Source organism: Brachyhypopomus gauderio, chromosome 13 (assembly GCF_052324685.1).
Source record: "Brachyhypopomus gauderio isolate BG-103 chromosome 13, BGAUD_0.2, whole genome shotgun sequence".
NCBI lineage: Eukaryota > Metazoa > Chordata > Actinopteri > Gymnotiformes > Hypopomidae > Brachyhypopomus > Brachyhypopomus gauderio.
This window is the reverse complement of record NC_135223.1, coordinates 21,631,175-21,652,282: the sequence shown is the minus strand read 5'-3', so window position 1 is coordinate 21,652,282 and position 21,108 is coordinate 21,631,175. Positions and strand designations below refer to the sequence as shown.

General features: G+C 41.3%; 1 long non-coding RNA gene across 2 annotated transcripts in view; it reads left to right on the top strand.

The window, feature by feature from the left end:
• The window catches only part of LOC143474336 (uncharacterized), a 51,963-nt gene that overhangs the window by 10,153 nt on the left and 20,702 nt on the right, over positions 1 to 21,108 (top strand). Inside the window, exons 3-4 of one of the 2 annotated variants that reach the window (XR_013120738.1) lie at positions 249 to 488; positions 7,436 to 7,670. This is a non-coding gene — a long non-coding RNA (uncharacterized LOC143474336). Of the gene's footprint in view, positions 1 to 248; positions 489 to 7,435; positions 7,671 to 21,108 lie in introns of those variants that run through there. The other variant, XR_013120737.1, reaches the window with a different exon arrangement.

Sequence of the window (21,108 nt, the reverse complement as noted above, 5' to 3'; positions counted from 1 at the left end):
CAAACCTGAGGATGCCAGTCAGTATGCAGACATGACGGAGCGCTGGAATTAAGAGCTTGCATGACTGTCCTACTTAATCTGCTCCAGTGCACAGTAGATTAAAATTGCATCTTACCTTAGGTTCTTCTATTGTAAATGAAATTTATTTAAAAAAAAATATTTTTTTCCATGCATTTTAAAAACATTAGACGAATGTAATCGAATTGCCCTTTCCACTAGATCTTTTTTTTTTTTTTTTTATTCTGCAGGTTCCTCTCAAACAGCTTACGTTCATGCTTGGCAAGGATATTTTTTTTATTTCTTCTCCACCCTACTCTCATCCCTTCATGCGCCTGTTCTCACCATCTGTTGGAGAGACAGAGGCCCGTCTCAAGCTCGCTGTGCCTGTCGGGGGCGTGAAGACCCACTGCTCGGCTCTGTACTGCTTCTTCTTTCTTGGCATTTCTTCCACCGCTCCATATGCCAAAAAACCTGCACATGAAAACAAGGTAAGATTCTAGTATGTGTTAAGCAGTAGGTAGCGACAAGCTGTACCTTCAGATACCTTAGCCCATGTCAGGTCAAATGACACTCTTCTAAACTCTTCCAATTAGTTCTAAATATTAGTAGTCTCTTCCTTCAGTTACATCAGGAAAGAAAAGAGTAAGTTCCTTTTATCTTCAAACCATTATGTTGCATTTTGGCTGGGGTGCTAGGTTTGGTTTTTTGAGTTCCCAAAACAGAACCTTATGCTTATTTTCTTCAGATATATGACTAAGTATGATATAAAATCAGCTTTTGCTGGATCTCAAGGGAAAAGCTAATCACAGTCTGTAACGCATCCTCCCAACTTGGATGACAAGGCAGAGTCTTTAGTTTTGTCACCATTATAAGAAGCAAACAAAGGCCTGGCAGCTTTGTGGGATTTTTTAAAATCTGGCTTCTGGATGTATTTGGTTTTGAAAAAGGCACAGAAGATCATGTATCGTGACAAATTTTACACATTTTTCTAAATGTGCATCTGTGGCATAGAGCTAGTGACTGGAAAAAAGGCAGGATGTAGGCACAAGTCTCCAAGTAAGAAGCATTTATTCAAAGTCAAATTTATTTATATAGCGCTTTTCACAACACATGTTGTCTCAAAGCAGCTTTACAATCGTATGGGTCCAGATCCCTAATGAGCAAGCCAAAGGCAACAGTGGCATGGAAGAACTCCCTGTGATGGTGGGAATTAGGAAGAAACCTCGGGAGGACCAAGACTCAAAAGGGAACCCATCCTCCATTGGGCGGCATGTTGGCACAAGTCCATGGTGCGCAGGATGGTTCTACAGATAATGTTTAAGGTCCTTGTTCCCCAGCCAAGTAGTCACAGTCGCTTCAGTGTCGATGTTGAGCCTCAGGTAGGAGCTAGCATCAACACGTCCTCTTGCGGAAATGGCACATCCAACCCCGGCATCAGTACATCCACAGTCAAACCAGACCCTCTCCCAGGTGCTTGTAGGTGCTTGCATGCAATCATCTTGGGTAGAAGCATGCAAAAAGATAAACAATACAGACTGAGTTTGTGGACATCAATTTAAACCATCATTGATTTAAACGTACATAGCTCACGTGCCAGTGATTAGCATGTGGCTCCGGCAGGCTAATCTAGCAGCATAACTAAAGGGAGGGGTTCAGAGGTGACCACAGGCATGAGGGCTCACTGAGACATTGCTTGCCAGTCAAGTCATTGTCACAACTAGAGTGATGCCATGACACAGCTGGATGACAGCAGCAAAATCTCAGATTACCAGAAATCTCAACGTCTGGGGGCCCCCGAGCCCCTACACCTTACAAGGGGAATATTAGCTGAAGGCTAATTCAAAATTAAAGCAAAACACATATTGAACAATGCAAACACAGCAGACACAAAGGATGCCACAACCACAGTAGACACTGCTGATACGATGACCAACAAGGCGTGCAGCCTACATGGGGATTTGGTACTTGGGGGAGAAGAAGGGGCAGATGCAACTAGTCACAGGCTAAAAGGGGGCAACGTGAGGGCTGTGTGCACAGGAGCACATATGTGACATGACGAGCAAAAAACAACATAAAGCTATATGGCAGTCTCACCATGTGGTGAAGATGAGAAGACAATGACAATAATCACTGAACACGGAGTGGCAGGTGTTTTAAAGACAGCGGTCCATTAGTGTTTGATGTTATAATAAGACATGCGACACCAGAGTGACACTTTTTTTCCTTGAATCAGTTTCAGTGTGAAACACATTAGAATAGGAAAATCAAGTAATCTGACCAACATCAAATGAGGCATCGTCGTTGGTGCTAGACTAGCAGGGACCAGTGTTTCAAAACGACTTCCAGCTGGTTCTGTTCATAAATAAAACAGAACCAGGTAAATCCAGGTATCTGTTGCACCATGCTGGAGGGAGAGTCAGACTTCAGTGTAAGTAGTATGAATTTGATAAGCCTTCCCTGTCAGATGTCAATAGGTCAGGCTGATGGAGGTGGAGTATTGTTGTGGGAATATTTTCTTGCCACACCATTGGCCCTCAGTATGGATGTTTGGACAGTAATGCTTACGTAAGTATTGAAGCTGACCAAGTTCATCCCTTCAGGGCAGCTGTTTATACGATGGCAGAAGGACACTTTCAGCAGCACAACGGACTGTGCCACAAGGGTCGTATAGTCATGGACCGATTTCAGAAACATGAGAGCGAGATTTTCATGTTTCCATTTCCATGTCTGCCTTCATAGCTCCTAGGATCGCAATCCTATAGACGACCTCTGGAGCAAGGTCAAACGGGTTGCTTGGTGCACACCTTCATCTCATCTAAGTTTTGGCTGCAAATGACTATACTGTAGATTGCTGTACAACTATTACAACACTTTGTGGACTCTTTGCCATTAATGAATTGCTGTAGGTGCCCACTAGATGGTCCATTCTGTGTTTTACAATATATAAAGTATAACTAAAATAATGGTATAATGTAATGGTAATGCATAGGCAGTCAAAGAAACTGCAAAATGAAACTAGGTTCAGTGATGGTGCCTATCAGGACATGGCCGATGCTATTCTAGAGGAACCGAGGAGTGCACTGTGTCCTGTTTTGGGACCCAACATCACTCCACCATCATCCCACCATACTACTCCAAGTCAACCAGATATGGCCTGTTCAGAGTGCTGGTGTGAGATCTCCCATATGTGCTTACTGATTTTCATCCACACGTTCATAGCAAATGAAGAGATATGGGTCCCATGGAACAAACTGGGTCTGATATCCTAACATGCACTGAGTTCACAAAGTTCTATGGAGTTCTGAGCCATCTCTGCCCATATTGGATAATGAGATCATTCATGCTGCTGGTATCTGCAGTACACTCAGTATTGTAAATCCTTCAGCAGATTCAGGGCTCTCAACAGATGTAGGCACTATGACAATGGTTTGATGGGCCCTAGGGGTGGCACGGATCATAAAATTCACGGTTCGGTGTGTATCACGGTTTGAGGTCTACGGTTTACGGTTTTGTACGGTTCTTTTTTTTTTTTTTTCCTTTTTTTTTTTTTATCTTAGCCCCATAATACACGCCGTTACACCAGTGGAATAGTCGCTGAAAAGATTTTACTACCATAGCACTACACTTCTATGACATTACACAGTGCTGCCTTTAGCAAAGCATTACATAATAATAATAATAATAATAATAATAATAATAATAATAATAATAATAATGCACAAACTTGACCGGTCATATTGGAAGTGTTTCCACTAGCGTACGCAATGCGGGTTTTGCAATGCTTGCATATTGTAACAGTTCGATCCACGTTTTTATTGCCAGTATCATCGTATGTGACGGGGAATCCGAAATGATCCCACACACCTGATTTAAACAACGCTGGGGCCTCCTTCATCTCTGGCCTAGGCAGCCTGCCTTCTCCACTCCCACTTGCCATGTTTGTCCACCACAAACCTTCGCTTTCGCTTCTTTGGCATGAATGAGAACCACGTGGTGACATACGGGCATTTGGCTATAATGCGAATTTCAAACGTCTGGAGAAAAAAAAAAACCGTGGATCCTGTACGGTTTACACACGCCCCGCGCCGTGACAAGCGAACCGTTCGGTTCGTTCACAAAAACCGTGCCATGCCTAATGGGCCCCGTAAACTAAAAACAAACGAGGTCTCCTCATGGATAACACTACAACACAGGGAAGTGTGGTGTGGCTGTGATGTGTCCAGATGTGGCTGCCATCCAGAGAATTGACTTCAAGAACAGGGTCCCAGACTCTTCATAAGCCCCTCAGTTGTCAGCGGCTCTAGAGTCAATCAGAGCTGAAATGACTCCACTATAGCTACAAAATTTTTCATAACGCAAACCATCCATCCAGTAACCCATTTCCACACTGTGAATTGATTAGCGCCTGTTGTCTTGGTAATGACACACACCGTGTTGGAAGTACCAAACCCCACATCCCCAGAAAGCTTGTACAATACTGAAAATACCTAATGTGAAGGCTGTAAGGAAAATTTCTGTATAGCAATTTTTTACAACACTTATAGATGTGCTTCAAGAGTTACAATTTGTAAATCTATGGCACAAATAATTTAACGCAAAAAGTACATTTACAGAATTCAGAATCCTCAGTATCTTTCTGTTATGAATTTACCATAACAGAATTTACAATTACCAAGAGTGGTGATGTCCTCAGTCATCTCAACTCCATGTTGTTGTAAAGTCCTTTGTCAAGTTCAGAAGATACAGACTGAATAGCATTTAAAGAGACAAATGAGGCAAAACAAGACACAGATGAAACAAATAATTTGGGAAACCAAATGGGAGGATTGTTGGTAGTATAGTGAAGGCATAACCCAGATCTTGCATAAATTAGGAAAATTTGATTAATAAATATTCAGATCAAATGTAAACACTTAAAAATGCACATAAACATAAAGTAAGGGAGCTTCAGACACGCACACATCCATCACCTAAAGTTCAGAGAGTGTAGATCAGTTCTTTTTCTTTGAGTTTCACTTCATTGCTTCACATATTCATTGTTGCCATAGCAACAACTGGCAGTGTAAACAGATGTCTTTAATGCAGTGTTCACTAACATTACAATTTCTTGCCGCCTTGCCACTGTAAATGGCGAATCCTTAATTATGGAGGTGTCCTTTGACTATATCTTCTGGTGCAGTACATGGCAGATAATCGCCATGAAATCCTCTATAGGTTTATTTATGTATACTTCACTGTATGTAAAGTGTGTGTGTGTGTGTGTGTGTGTGTGTGTGTGTGTGTGTGTGTGTATGTATGATGAGAGACGAAGAGAGAGTAGTAAAGTACACAAAGTTTCTAGAGAAACTTTCCAACATCAGGATGTTTTTAACATCAGGTTTTTCATCAGCTGTGCATGCAAAGTGCTTCGGAATTAATAGGAGTAGGAACCAGTTTATTTAAGAAAAAGTAAAGGTTTAAATCACATAATTTGGTTCTTATCAGAATATCAGTTCTTTTTCTTTGAATTTTCTAATTTCATTGCCACCGTTGCAACAACTGGCTATGCAGAGAGATATGTAATTAATTAATACAATATCCATTAGTATTATAATGTCTTGCCACTGTAAACGACATATCCTTCATTAGAAAATTAAAAGAAAAATAATATAGATATAGACTCACATTATGATTTAAACATTTAACTGATTAAAAATTTTTTAATGTTTTCATATATAAATTGGTTACTCCTCCTATTAACTCTGAAGCACTTTGCTTCCACAGCTGATGAAGGACCTCTGTCCAAAATGTCCTGTTTCTCTGGAACGAGAGTCTCACATCTGTTTTTTAGGATTTTTGTACACCTCTCCTTGCAGAACTCCACCAATTGAGAGAGGTTGGGTGACATCTGGCATGTATTGCCTGCTTCTCCCTCTTAAGCCATTCCTTGGTAGTTTTGCTGGAATGCTTTGGCTCATTGTCTTGTTGTATAATACATTTCCATCCCAGCTTCAACTACCTGATTGACAGGAGATTCTAGTCAAGAATTTGTTGCTAGTCCTGGGAATTGATGGCTCCCTGGATAATATGGACTCATCCTGGTCCAGAGGCAGGAAAGCTGGCCCAGACCTTCACATTTCCATCACCATGCTTCACTGTCGGGAGAAGGTTCTCTTTATACGTAGTGTTGATCTTTCTCCAAACATGACGTCTGTCCATTTTAGACTCTGGTTTGTCCAAATGCTCTCTGGCAAGGTTTTAACTGGCAACTTTGTTCATTCTTGAGAGCAGAGACTTCCTTCTAGCAACTCTCCTATGAATACCATGTCTGTTGATTTTTCGCCTGATTGTAGATGCATGTACATGTTACTTGAGCTCTCGCATGTGTTTCATGTGAGTTTTTTACCTAATTGACAGTATACAACATGAGTCTGCAATACTTTGCAATGAGGAAGTGCAACATCCATGGTTATATAGGCATGGCAACCTAGGTGCAGGTGCCTGGCTAATACTGTGGTGATTGGGAATGTGTGTGATTCCTGACATTAAAGCTATAGTGGAACACGTATGTGTACACCTGTGTAATATGCGAACAAACTAACTGACTTTTTGGACCACTTTCATAATTCTGTTTTAATGGTTTTAAGCTACTAAATGTAGCTAAAGGCATTCAACAAACCCCAAAAGAGTTTTTGGATTTCTAAATGTTGATCATTTTACTCTCTATCAAAGTCCAACCTGTACAACCCCTGGCAAACAAGTATGGAATCATCAGTCTGGGATGAGCACTCATTCAGACATTTTATTCTGTAGAACAAACTCAATAAAAGTAACATTTACTTTGTTTCAACAACGTTTTTTTTTTTCTTTTAGTGTTTCTGAAAGCAAACAAGTTGGAATGACCTTATTATTGCATCATGTTTTTGATCCAAGTTTGTTCTACAGAATAAAATGTCTGAGTGCTCATGCCAGACTGGTGATTTCATACTTTTTGCCAGGGGTTGTAGTAAGAACTTTTACTCAAGTTGAACTTCTATGGTTATGATTCGAATTCTGTGACACTGACATGATGTAAAAAATATAAAAACGTATGTAAAAACATATCAAGTAAAAGAAAAAAAAAACGGCTGTTGTATCACCTATTTTGTCTGTTTAAATTATTGTTTTAATTAAGTAGAGTAGGACAGGAATTTTATTTGTGTAGTTTGTTGAAATAAGTACAAAAGTTTAAGCTGAAGTTCTGCTTTTGAAAACTATCATGATTGTTCATTCACTATCTTGATTGCAGTGAGACATTCAGTGAAGTGGTTTAAACTCGGAAGTGTCGATTAGGTCCTAAGTACTCCCAGGAACCCCCAAGTTTGTAGAGCAATTTGGGCAAATTGAGCTTCAAGTCAGTAGCTGTCCAGCAATTCTTATCTACTTCACCTATTGCTCCTCTTCTCCATGATTTAAGACCTTGTGCCAAAGTGCCACCACTCCGTCCATCCATCCGATCCAAAGAGAGGAAGTTCCTCGCCTCAGCAGTTGTCTCCTCCCACGCCTCGTTTTCATGTAGACAATTCTATTTAGATGTTGTCAAGATACCTGCAATACAATGTGTTTGTTTCATAATGACTGGAAAAAGCTTCTGTTCTTTTTTCTTTTTCTTATGCAACAAGCAGATGAGATAAATTGGCATTCTAGAGTAGTGAAGCAGCAGAACATTAATGAGGTTGCATTTATTTCTTGAAAAAATTGCTGTAGTTACCAATTTTATTAACCACCTGCATGAGTAAAGACTGCATTATAAACTACTTAACACTCTAGATATGATAATTGTCCAATGTAGCAAAATGCTAATTGAATCATTGTTACACAACCCGGCAGAAATGAAAGAGCAACTCTAAACAGTGACCTAAGAAGTTATTTTGTAATCTGCAAAGTTGCTTGAGTAAGCAAGTTCCTCTGTGCCTGTATTATTGCTGTTGGTTCATTAAACACCCGTGAACAGACTATAGCTGTATTTAAATTAACATCAACATTAAACCAGTGCATGATTGGAATGTCTACTATTAAACCACACAATCACAATTAACTGTTTTTTTAACGTTCTTTAATCAAGATAGGTAGTTACGTCCTTTTAACTCTGCATGTGAATAACTGAATACATTTAACATTGAATCAGAGATAAGACTGAAATGCATGTTGGTCCGAGAGACTGAGGAAAACAGGCAAAGACAGGCCACCAAAGGTTCTAGTGTTCTCGTGTCCTCTCACTGGGGATATATAACAACTAGGACATGAAGAGAGAGGGTAAGGCCGCTCAGGCAGAGAAGGTGTCTTGTGATGTTAACAGAATGTCTTTAGCTTGTTTCAACAGCACCCTCCACAAACATGTACTCTTGGTCAGTCACACTTAGTTTAATAGCGTTGCTTTGCCTTCTTCACAAAATAGTTTGTTCCCTTTCACCAAAGTGTTTTCTTGAAGTTGTTCTCACTTGAAAATGGGGGGGGGGGGGGGGGGGGGGGGGGGGACTCTTTACAAAAAAGAAACCAAGCATGTGATCCAAGCAAGTTCTTTGTGCTCCTGCAAAGAACTGAGTGTGTGAGCAAAAGAAACCTTGTAATAAATTTGTGTGATTTATTAGTGATACATTTGTGTAAGCAGCAATGCTAGCCACACAGGTGAACTAGTATTCAGTGGAAGAACTGTGGTATAGCAGGAGCAAGACAATGCAAAACGATAAGCCATGTTATGAAAGCTGACCTATAGAATTGTTACATGGAAACGGATGTATATAGATTTGTTCACAATGCCTAGTTCTGACTAATGAAGGTACGACTGATCTGTTCATGCTCAACAGTTCTCATCAAGTTGAATGAGGCCAATTTACTGTGCATGCACAGTATAAACCGTGTGTTGACCGTTTAGATGTTGTTGAGAAAATAAGTTTTTGCTTAGCAATAACATTAGCAAAAGTATATTTTGCTCATCAATTAAATGGATATTAAAATTAGATATATAATTATTAATTAGATAAATAATTGCTGCCTTAAACTATTAGTTTATACGTAATCTTAAGAAGGGCCTCACAAGGGGCCATATAGCATATTGTTGCATCGGAGAACAGTTTGGTCTATAGGGAGTGAAGTGTCTGTAGAATATGTTCTATACTGATAAGCTCCACAGAAGGTCACTTGCACCAACTGCCTGTAAGGACACCCTATTAGGTTGGGACACAGGGGACATGAAATAATGCAGAGTCATGCATGTAGGTTGAGAACTCTAACTATGACCATGCAAGTGGACTGAAGGGGTGGGGCCATAGTATATAAACCTGCTTGTTACCAGTTTACTTCGGATCTCTCTGATGTAAATGAGAATTGTTTGGAATGTGGGAGATCCCCAGAGATATCTGTTTTAATAAAGGCCTTTTTGGTATTGCTATAATTTTGGTATGTTGTTCCTGCTATCTCTTTCCCATCAAACGAACACGCTGGGCTAAAGTGGTTGATAGAAGTTAAAGCCCCAACAATGTAAACTAACAATTAGTTCACTGCAAAATTGCATCACAAAATTGCATCAGTTCCTCCAAATGAACCTTCCCCACCCTAAAGGAGGGTGACTTCTCTACGCCACAAATGAAGATGATCTTCTGTCATGGCCAAGACAGCTTGATGACGTCCCATAAATGCTTGCATACAGTTCAAATGTTGCATCTCTGTTTATAAACTTACCTTACATTTTATTTATATGCATATGTCAGGGTTAGGGTTAGGAAATTTTAAGCAATTTCATAATGCCTCATCAAAATTGTTTACTATAAAAACTGTAATGGCACACCCTCCCCCCTCCCCTACTCTTTGTTTTCTGTCTTTGCTTCTGTGCACCCAGCCCTCACATGTTGCCACACCCTCTTGTTAGCCTGTTACATGCTGCATCTGATCCTCCTTCTCTGCTTCATCAGTGTGTGTATTTAAACCGCTTTGTGCACTGCCACCTTTGTGGGATGTTGTCTACACAATGTGGATGTGCTGTTTGTGCAAAGCCCCACCGTGCTGTAAGCTTGTGATTATTATGTGCGTTTTGCTGTTTTGTGTTTCGCTTTCGTTTTGATTCAACGTGTTTCTTCCGTTCGTGCCTGGGCCCTGCCTCCTGTAATGCACATCACGTTATGGAATGAGTCTCGGTTGAAGGGCTGCTCACAGGGGTGCGATATTGGACACGCCTCCTCGATGATACTGACCAGACACGTGAAGGAAAGAAATGTGCTGCTCATATGTTGGTCGACATGGTCCACTAGCTGCTGGAAAAGGACCGCTGGCTGGAGATCTAGGAGGATGGCCTGCTTGTCTGAGGACTCAGGAGCACAGGAGGCAGGTCAGCTTCTAGAGGACATTTCCTACCCGTGAAGGAAGAGACAGCCATGTGCCTGCCACAGACACCCTAATCGCAGGGTCCATGGGAGAAGACCTTGACACTCCCTGTAAGCTCCACCATAAAAAAAGGATAAAAAAAATGACCAAAGCCTGATCCACACCTTGGCAGTCATGGTCTGGTGGTTGGGGAACTAGTCTTGTGACCCCCTGCACCACAGCCACAGCCCCCTAGTGATCACTAGTGTGTGTTCTCACTCCACAGATGGGCAAATGCGAAGGATTGGGGTGAAAATCACAATTGACAAACATGACTAACTTAACTCCTTCCACCATGATGGGCTCTCCTCTGGCGACCAGTGGGCGGATGTCCATCCCCACACATGCTGCGCTACAGTGGACTCGTCTCCATGTGCTTTGAGCTTGTGCGAGGGCATCTTCCTCATGGACATGCCTCCAGTGTGAGGTCATGGACACGCCTCCAGTGTGAGGTCATGGACAACGCCTCCAGTGTGAGGTCATGGACAACGCCTCCAGTGTGAGGTCATGGACAACGCCTCCAGTGTGAGGTCATGGACAACGCCTCCAGTGTGAGGTCATGGACACGCCACCAGTGTGAGGTCATGGACACGCCACCAGTGTGAGGTCATGGACACGCCTTCTGGCACGTCCTGAACTAGCGACAATGTGCCTTCCTGCACCCTGCATGCTGTGGTCAGAAAGCCATCTCATGTGTCACGCCACCAGCCCCAGCACCTCTTGACCTGCTGACCCTGCCGTTGTCTGATGCCACTATGCCTCCAGACACCCCAGATCCACAGCAACTGGAGGCAAACAAAGTGTCCCAGGACAGTGACTCTGCCCCCTGGCCTGCCACTGGACCCCCTTCATACCGATCTGTCCTGCCCCCACACTCCCCACACAGGCCTGTCGTCTGCCTGTCATCTGGCCTGTTGTTTTCCAGCTGGTGCATCGCGAGGCTCATCTATGGGGAGGTACTGTAACGACCCCGTCTCCTCCCCCCTCTTCCTCTATTGTTGACCGTTTTGCCACACCATCTTATGTGCTGCAACTGACCCCTCTTCTCTACTTCATTAGTGTGTGTATTTAAACCCCTCTGTGGACTGCCTCCTCTGTTGGTCATTATCTACTCAATGTTGATGTGCTGTTTGTTCAAACCCCCCACTGAGCTGTAAGCTTGTGATTGAGTGTTGTGTTTGTATCTAGTTGTTTCTGTTTCAGATTTGATTTAATGTGTTCTGTTTGAGACTCCCATCGGACTCCTATCATCTTCTTCGCGCGCTTGTCCCGTCACTCAAACTATTACTCATAATTCATCTGAAGTGAAATGCAAAAACACAAGTCCGTCAAGCAGCTTATTTTTGGTCATGTTATTTGAGCAATTTTGCAGTAAAAACGAAATTGAAGAAACTGAGAAAGTGCTTAATTTGAGCTTCTTTGTTAATATCTATTTAAAAAAAATCTTTAAGGTGATTACATGAATGGATAAACAGGTCTAAAAATCTGTTGTACACTACATTTTAAATCGTTTCAACTTAAGAATGATATATTAGCACAGACAGTTACAATGCAGTGACTGGATTAATGTTAAGAAAAGACCTAATTTTTTTTCTCTTTCTGACAGACATGGTCTCTGAGCTCTTGCAACAGTGAACCGTAATTAGGAAGAAAAAGCTCTTTGCACATGGCCTCTGCCACAAAACCATTACTTCTTAATGAGGCCATTCATGTCAGTTAAGTCAAAGTAGACAGAGCTCCTCTCACCACTGAGCTAAAATACACCTCCATACACCATCATTAGCCATCTAAATGCCCGTATTGTTTACATTGATCAATTTGGTGGCCCTGACATCCCAAAGCACTTTATCCTGTCTTCACTGATTCACCCATTGAGCTTAAATCTCTCAAATCAGTTGAAGTTATATACCATAAATCTTTCATCCAGCAAACTTTTGTTTTTTTAATGTTCAATCTTATCTTAAACCATGGGGTGTAGTCCATTTGGCCCTCCTAAATTATATTTTTGTGTTTTTCTTCAGGGGAAAAATGTATGCTTACCATGCATGTTATAAATCCATGACTTTTAAGAGACTGTTGTGTATAGGAATAGAGGTATGATGAACTAAAGCAAACACAAAAAACATGACAGAAACTAGTACAAACCGTACTAAATAAGGCTTAGAAAAACAACCAGCACGGGCTTGGAAACACATGGGGCTACATTCAATGACAAGAAAAGATTCACTTAAAATTCAGTGTATGCACACACACAATAATAGGGAATAGGCATGGGTGTTACCACTATCGAGAGGCGGAGTTACACTATTGAGAGGCGGAGTTACAAACAAGACGCGGCAACAGAAACCACATTGAAAACCAAAAAACAGCACACAAGTAAACAAAGTTATGATCGACAAGTTGGAGCAGGATCAGGCATGACTAGTCGATAATCAGCACTGCCATCAGAGTGATTTGAGAAAATTATTGTGGAATAAAACTTTTTAACATGATAACATCATTTCACACTGTGGTCTACCTTTCTGAACATCCATGGAGACAAGTTTGTAAGATTCTTTGGATAATAGTGTCTGCTAAATGCTTGAAATCTGAATGTACATTGACGCATTACCTTGACATTCTGAAATTATTTGGTTGTCTTAAATGCTTAAATCTGGTGGTATTCTTCTGATGGTTTATTACTATATATTGGCTAAACTATAGCATGTTCTGTGTGATAAATGCTATATTTTATATCAAGTCAAGCTTAGCATAACACAAGCAAAGCAGCTCACAAAATATGCACATATATTTTCCCACTCGTTTTTACTACAATAGTATGACTTATAATTCTGCCAGTGCATGAGGGATTTAGCTACGAGACTTTTTTTCCCTTCTAGGTTTCTCCGCAAGATAATGAAAAGTAGCAATATGAAAATGAATGAATAACAAAGGTATGGGGGAGGGGACACTAAATTTAGGTCATGCTGTCACTGGAAGCAGTGCTGGCTGTCACAGTGAAAGGATGGAGCAACTCATTATTCCTGAACAAAGCTGATCCCTCCACTAAGTCCAACCTTTAATTACCCCACATGATAGGAGACGCGAGCCATCTGATATTACCTCGCCAACCTTGATACAAATCATTGTCTGGCAGTGCAAATGGAGCATTTAGAGGAAGCATGGCAAATGTGGACTGGGGCTTTGTAAAGCTCTCGGGCTGAGGCCGGGATGGTGGCAGGACCAGTGGGGGGACGACGAGGGGACATTTCAAGACCACGGCCTGGAAAATTGATGGAGACAAGAGAGAGAATTGATATTTAGAGGACAGGAAGCAGCCGGTGAGGTGATTATCGCCACCTCGTCTGTATGATTTAGAGCCTGCTAACCATATAATACAACACAGGGAATTCATCAGAGCGAAGATGTAGACGACAGAAGGAAAGTTGTGCTCTAAAGGATTTTTCCCTCATGTCTGAGTGAACATTTACTTCTTTTTATTCTTCAGTGACAATCTTGAGTTTCTTTTTTGCCGGTGATAAGCTCAAACACACACACACTCAAATGCATGTGAGAACACACACACAACAAGAGGGTAAGCGCAGGCTATGTGGATACAGCTTTCTAAATGGCTGAAGGTTTAATGTGGATTGTGTAACTACATCTCCTCCCACTGGTTACCCATGTGGGCGGAATTAACAAAGGCTTAATTAGCCTTAATCCACACTTTATTACCTACCCACAAAGCCGTCAGTCATCTAGCCGTTTGGAAAGTATCATTGATAATTATTAAAACAACATTTGTATGAGTTTGTGCATTCATAAGGAAACTACACAAGTAATCATACTCAGATGTCAATCAATGGAGGACCTAGTCGTTTGTTCCAGTCCACTGTGTGAACTCCCAGTAATCAAACAATGGAAATGTATATTTGCTATTTACTTTTTTCCTGTGTCTGTTACATTTTAAATGTGCAACGTGACATGAAAGAGCTTCCAGTGCAACCAGAAGGAAGCCGAGCTCCTCTCTCCTCAGGCAGCTCGGTGTCCTGCTGCCACTCATCGCCCCACCACGGCTTCCTTCTCCCCTGACGTTTCATGGAATATTCTACTCTATTCACTCCAGAAAAGACTACAAAAAAGTCCAACAAAAGTGTAGGCAAATCATACACACTCCAGCGACATTGTCAAAAGGAAAAGTGGCTGAGATATGAAGCATTTGCCTGCTCTGCTTTTGAATATTCTAAATATCCATCATCTTTTTCATTCACCATGCTTCAGATGCAAATGTGGCATGTAAAATAATGCAAGTGCATTATGTGCTGCAAGATCCTCAATGTCAGGTTGTTGGATTCTATGGAGACCTTTCATGTTTTAATGTGGTGGTGAATGGAAAGACATGAACACACACATTCCCTTGTCAGAATATCAGAACAGCGGCAGCCAGCTGTCTCCACCACAGAGAATGAGGGTGGATCGAGCCGCTCTTTGTACAGCATATATTAAATCCCGATAAAATGTTGTAACGGTTCCCTCACAGTTCTGCACCACAGCTTGAGACCCTGAATGTGCAGGAGATGGGAGGCAGGAGCTGATAGGCACTGAGGCGCAGAGAGTGTTTATGTGAATTCAGCCCGAGCTGAATTGTCCTGCTATTTCAGAGAGGGAAAAGTCACAAATCTGGTACCTGGTACCAAGAGCAGCCTTGGAAAATGGTGTCTTACACATTTGAAGTACATGTACACAAATTAATGCATGACTAAATGCATAGTCACTTCCTGGGGCCATGGGTGGATTTTTATAGGTATATAGAGGTTTAGCTGGCATTATTATAGCACTATGTTAATGGAAACAGAAGTGTTAAAATTTTCACCAAGCAGAAAAATCTATGCACTTGTGCTGTGAAGAACGTTTTCAAGGCTTGACAATACTGCCACCTTGTGTCAGTCTTGTTATAAAATTAAAAGATTTCATGAGAACAGTATTATGAGAATTGTATTATAACTTAGAAGGTCTACCAGATACCTGGGAGTGGTGCAGTATTACATACACACACCGGCCACTTTATTAGCTACACCTGTCTAACTGATTATTAACACAAATGCCAAATCAGCCAATCACATGGCAGCAACTCCATGCATTTAGGCATGTAGACATGGCCAAGACAATCTGCTGCAAACTGAGCATCAGAATGGGGAAGAAAGGTGATTTAAGTGATTTTGAACGTGGCATGGTTGTTGGTGCCAGACGGGCTAGTCTGAGTATTTCAGAAACTGCTGATCTCCTGGGATTTTCACGCACAACCATCTATAAGGTTTACAAAGAAAAAGAAAGAGAAGGTCCGAAAAAGAGAACGTATCCGGTGAGCGGCAGTTCTGTGGGCACAAATGCATTGTTGTTGGTGCCAGAGATCAGAGGAGAATGGCCAGACTGGTTGGAGAACAGCAACAGTAACTCAAATAACCAGTGATTACAACCGAGGCATGCAGAAGAGCACAACACATCGAACCTTGAGGCGGATGTAACAGTAGCAATACACTTGGTGCCACGTCTGTCAGGAAACTGAGGCTACAATTCACACCAGGCTCACCAAAATTGGACAATAGAAGATTGGAAAAATGTTGCCTTGTCTGATGAATCTGATTATTTCTGCTGTGACATTTGGATGGTAGGATCAGAATTTGGCATCAACAACATGAAAGCATGGATCCATCCTGCCTTATATCAATGGTTCAGGCTGGTGGTGGTGGTGAAATGGTGTGGGGAATATTTTCCTGGCACACTTTGGGCCCAATTAGTACCAATTGAGCATCGTGTCAATGCCACAGCCTACCTGAGTATTGTTGCTGACAATGTCCATCCCTTTATGACTACAATGTACTCATCTTCTGATGGCTACTTGCAGCAGAATAATGTGCCATGTCAGAAAGCGATGTACTCAAATGGCCTCCACAGTCACCAGATCTCGATCCAATAGAGCACCTTTGGGATGTGGAGGAACGGGAGATTCACATCATGGATGTGCAGCTGACAAATCTGCAGCAACTGCGTGAAGCTATCATGTCAATATAGACCAGACTCTCTGAGGAATTTTTCCAGTACCTTGTTGAATTTATGCCACGAAGGATTAAGGCAGTTCTGAAGGCAAAAGAGGGTGCAAATCGGTACTGGCAAGGTGTACCTCATAACGTGGCTGGTGAGTGTATATATGTAATATATAGTATTATACACATACACAAACACACATTTGAAACCTTGTGTACTTCACGACAATTGTCAATATTGATCAATATATAGCTATATGCTACATGTAAATAACACTGAAATAACAAGCACAGAAGGATCAAATGTCATCACCCATTCCTCTTCATGTACCACTGCAGGAATTCCCTACTGTATTGGTTACAATAGATGTAGCTGGCTTCACATTGGAGAAATCAAGAGAACACTTGCTAGTTTTGTTGAGCACCTTTGGATAATAGAATGAAGGATTTTACTGCTAATGGACACTGCATATAATATGTGAAATGGAACCCCGTGGACTGACTGAGTCACACTAGAAGCACAAGCAAGTCGAACATCTGTATTTTCTTAATAAAAGCCTAGAAGAGTGCTGGGACAGTGCAGCGGAGTCGATTCCTGCAGGTCTCGTCAGCAGAAAATGCCTGTTGGACGATCAATGCAAAGCGTAGCTTCAGATTTTTGTGTGCGTCAGTGTGGTTTTATATTTTTCCCTTTCCTCTCCGACTAACCTCTGCTTGGTGCTCTTAGTTTGGTTACGTTTGCCTTGGATTCTGTTCTGAAGGGTCAGGACCTAGTTGCTTGTTTGCTGTCTGTAGCGGTTATTAATCACTGCAGGTGTGGTTTAAGCTTGGCCCCAATAAGTCTGAATGGGGGGGGGGGGGGGGGGGTATAGACACAGCACTTACTGAAGTGATAAATTGGGATGGTTCTAGCTTCATAATTTTTGTGTGCTTTGGTTTCTCTCTATGGCTGGGCTTGAAAACACCATGCTTCAAGAAGAATGTTCTTCCCCTGGCTGTCCACACAGAAGATGTGATTTGCTTGAAGATGTATTTATGACTTTGTGCTGCGTCTATGGAATTTTCATACTATTGCTTATTGACTGAACACTAGCACTTGATCATTGGTATTGCACTTGTTGATTTGATGTAAAATAAGTGTACATTTTATGTCTTCTATGTAGCAGCATTAAATCACATATTAGCAATACTTTATTTCATATTTGACTAACGTAACCTGCTGACTATTATGCGTTCTTTGAGCAGATGTCAAAGTCTTATGCATTATTAGTACTTCTAAATTGGATCAGTGCAATATGCTTCAATGATTTCTGCACTGAACAATCATCCCACCATCATGGTTGCTTACCTTTTAGAAAATGGATTAATATACAAATCTACCAGTTTCTCTGTTAAGCTGTATAGTATTTATTGAATACCTTTTTAATATATTAAAGAAAAATGAAATAAATGTTCATACAATAAATGACATTCTGCCCAAAACTTTATCCATCAATCTCCAAGGAGATTGTGTGTGTGTGTGTATCGTATCATTGTGATTCACATATATCCCTTTTTATGTGTATGCATTTTGCATATGTAGAGTTTGTGGAATTATGGGTCTCTGAGTTTTATATTCTGATAACTCTCTGTGTATTTTTCACAAGTTTCCAAAAAGGTTTTGAAATTCAGCATACACAACAAGCAATCTGATTCGCTAATCACATTAATAAATTAAATACTATAGAATGATTACTATACCAAACTGCAAACACAACCCAATAACAAACTCCAATTCTAATCCTATTTTTTGTCAGCCATCTCATTATACTATTACTGTATCTAAAACGGTTGCATCATGTTTTTTTTTTTTTTTTGTGGCCCTGTCTTAACCTGCAGTAATAGTCATCTTTGCAGCTTTCTGACTTGACAACTGACCTCAATTTGGATTAACATGCCTTCCACAGGAGCATATGTAGGGGCCCAGTCCAGCGTTGGGCCGTATGAGTCATCTTTCCCCACCAGAGGGAGGCAGAGAGTGACTAACGATGTCCAATTAGAGCCACGCCTGTCCTCAAGACTACTTAAGAGTGACTCACTGGCAACTTGGTACATAGTCTTTTTTTGTGTGTGTGTGTGTGTGTGTGTGTGTTCTTGTAAATCACTAAGTCTGTATTCTGGGTAGACACTTGCCTCTGGGGCATCTTCTCTTTCTTGCCTCTCATGTCTGGAGTCGTACCTTCTCAAGATCTTTCAAACCCTTGCCTTGAGTTCTCCCTGTCCTTGGGCCATCTCATGCTCCTTCTAGCCCCCCCGAAGTTCTCGTCAGTTCTAGTTTTCCTTTTACTCTCGTCACTTCAATCATGTCAGCCTTCTTTCCCTTGACAGTCTCTTGTCTTGTCAAGTTCCCTTGTTCCATAAACATGTTGGCTTGGTAAACCTGAGAGTGCTGGTTCTACCCCTATTTGTCATGTTCCTGCAAAAATTACCCAGGCCCAGCCAGTGCTTCTTCCCGATTGGGCCTTGTGTTTTGGTTTTGTTCCAGTTATTCAGCGTCTCCAGGTGCTCTGCTGTTGGATTCGTACAGTGGATGGCAGCTCAGCTAGTTTGCCCTCGTTTTTTCCACACTTGAACACTCGGGGCCACCAATTACATGTACAGGATAAAAGTTGTCTTTATGAAAGTCTGCTGACAGTAAAGAACATGTTAAGTGTTTGTAGAGAAGTGGATTAATGAAAAAACCTTAATTACAGTGGGTTATAGTCACTTCGATTCTCAAAAGAATAATCATTCATGGATGAAAAACAGTGTCATAAGCAGGGTGCTGATCTTGGTGCGTAATAATGGACCATGGTTGGTTGAGGGCCTGATCATAGGACACTAAATTGTTACATATCAACTACTGTCTGATTATTATTTCTTCAAAACAATTTGGAAGTGCTCTTGTGTTTATCATAACATACTGTATATGATTTTTTAGCTATAATGTTTTGTGCAATATATGAAAACTATTTTAGACTCTTTATAGTGAAATTGTTATTGCATGGGATCAAATTGAGAATTTAATATGATAATCCTGATAACATAATGTCAGCATGTTAACGGCTGATTTTGTAGACTTAAGCCATCAGCAACATGTGCTTCTATTGAAGAATAACATACATTTAATGCACATTTTCATTAAATGTGGTGTATAGGTATGAGGAAAAAAATAACAAATGACACATAGCCTACTGTGTATATAGGCTACACTATTCACACAAAGTTAGAGACTTTTGGCTTTCAGGTGAAATTTCAGGATGAAGTTAAATGCACTTTAACCTTTAAATGTTTGCCATGATGTGACTTTCTCTCAACTTTTGAATGCACTGGTCCAACTTCAGTAGATTTTGCACAACTTGCTGGTCTGTAACAATTTGATTCATGAATTGGCCAATACGTTTTTTGGTTCAATTGGAAGTGGTATTTAAACAGGATGTTCTCAGACGGAAGTGGCCAGTGAGTTTAGAGTGTCAGAGTGGCATCAGCATGTTGCAACAGAGGTACAAAAAGACTCGAAGAGTCACAGAAAGGCAAAGAGGTGGGCGTCCTGTGGCCACAACACACACTGATGACCGTCTCAGTGTGAACAGTGCCCTGTGAAACCGGATGATTATCCCACACAACTCCAGGTACATTTTAAGGCAGGTGAAGTGTCATTCCAGACCATTCAAAACCATTTACATCAGTTTGGTTTGCACGCTAGATGACCTGCAAGGGCACCTGACCACACGACCTGGCACATGCGTCATCATCTTGCCTGAGTCAGGTAGCATTTATGCTGGACAAGTGACCAGGGGGCTTCGGTGCTGTTTACTGATGGAAGTCAATTCACACTGAGCAGAAATAATGGCTGGCAATGGTGTTTGAGATGTCAATGAGAGTACTATGCATCAGCCACTGTTGTCATCAGATGAGCCTTTTGTTAGTAGTAGTGGTGGTGGTTGTGATGTTAATGTAGGCAGGTGTGACTAGTCAATATAGAACTGTCCCATACTTTATGACAAGCCCAAACTACTTGAATAACATAATTAATCCAGTCATTGTGCCTCTTCATGATCAACACAGGCCTAATTTCATCTTCATGGTTGACAATGCTCCAGCTCATCAAGGGTGCTTCATTATGGAACGTCTACTGGAGACTGGGGTACCTCAAATAGCATGGCCTGCACTTTCTACAGACTTGAGTCCAATAGAAAACCTATGGGATCAGCTGAGTCTCTGTGTAGAGGCTTGAATCTCCGGGCCGCCCTTCAAGAGTGGGATGCCGAGCCTGAGCAGACAATGAGTCGACTTGTGAACAGCGCGAGACGTCGTTGTTGATCTGTAACTGACGCTCAAGGACACATGACAAATTATTGAGACATTGACATTCTTTGTTGGGGTTATACCCACCACTGTTGTTGGCTTTTGTTTCAATTGTTTGAGATAAGAAGAAAATCACCATTGCATGCTTCTACATAGATGCCCTACTTTCACAATCCCTAACGTTTTGTGAGTAGTGTATATTGGACTGTACTAAATAACATTATATAATTTCACCCTGTGTGTATTCTTTTGAGGACATATGTTCATGCAACACCAGGAACACATGGCTTTAAATGTCTTCCTGGTATCGCAATGTGTAATGTTTTAGCCTAATTGCATAATTCTTTAGACCAGTGTTTCTCTGACAGTTCCACAGTTTTGC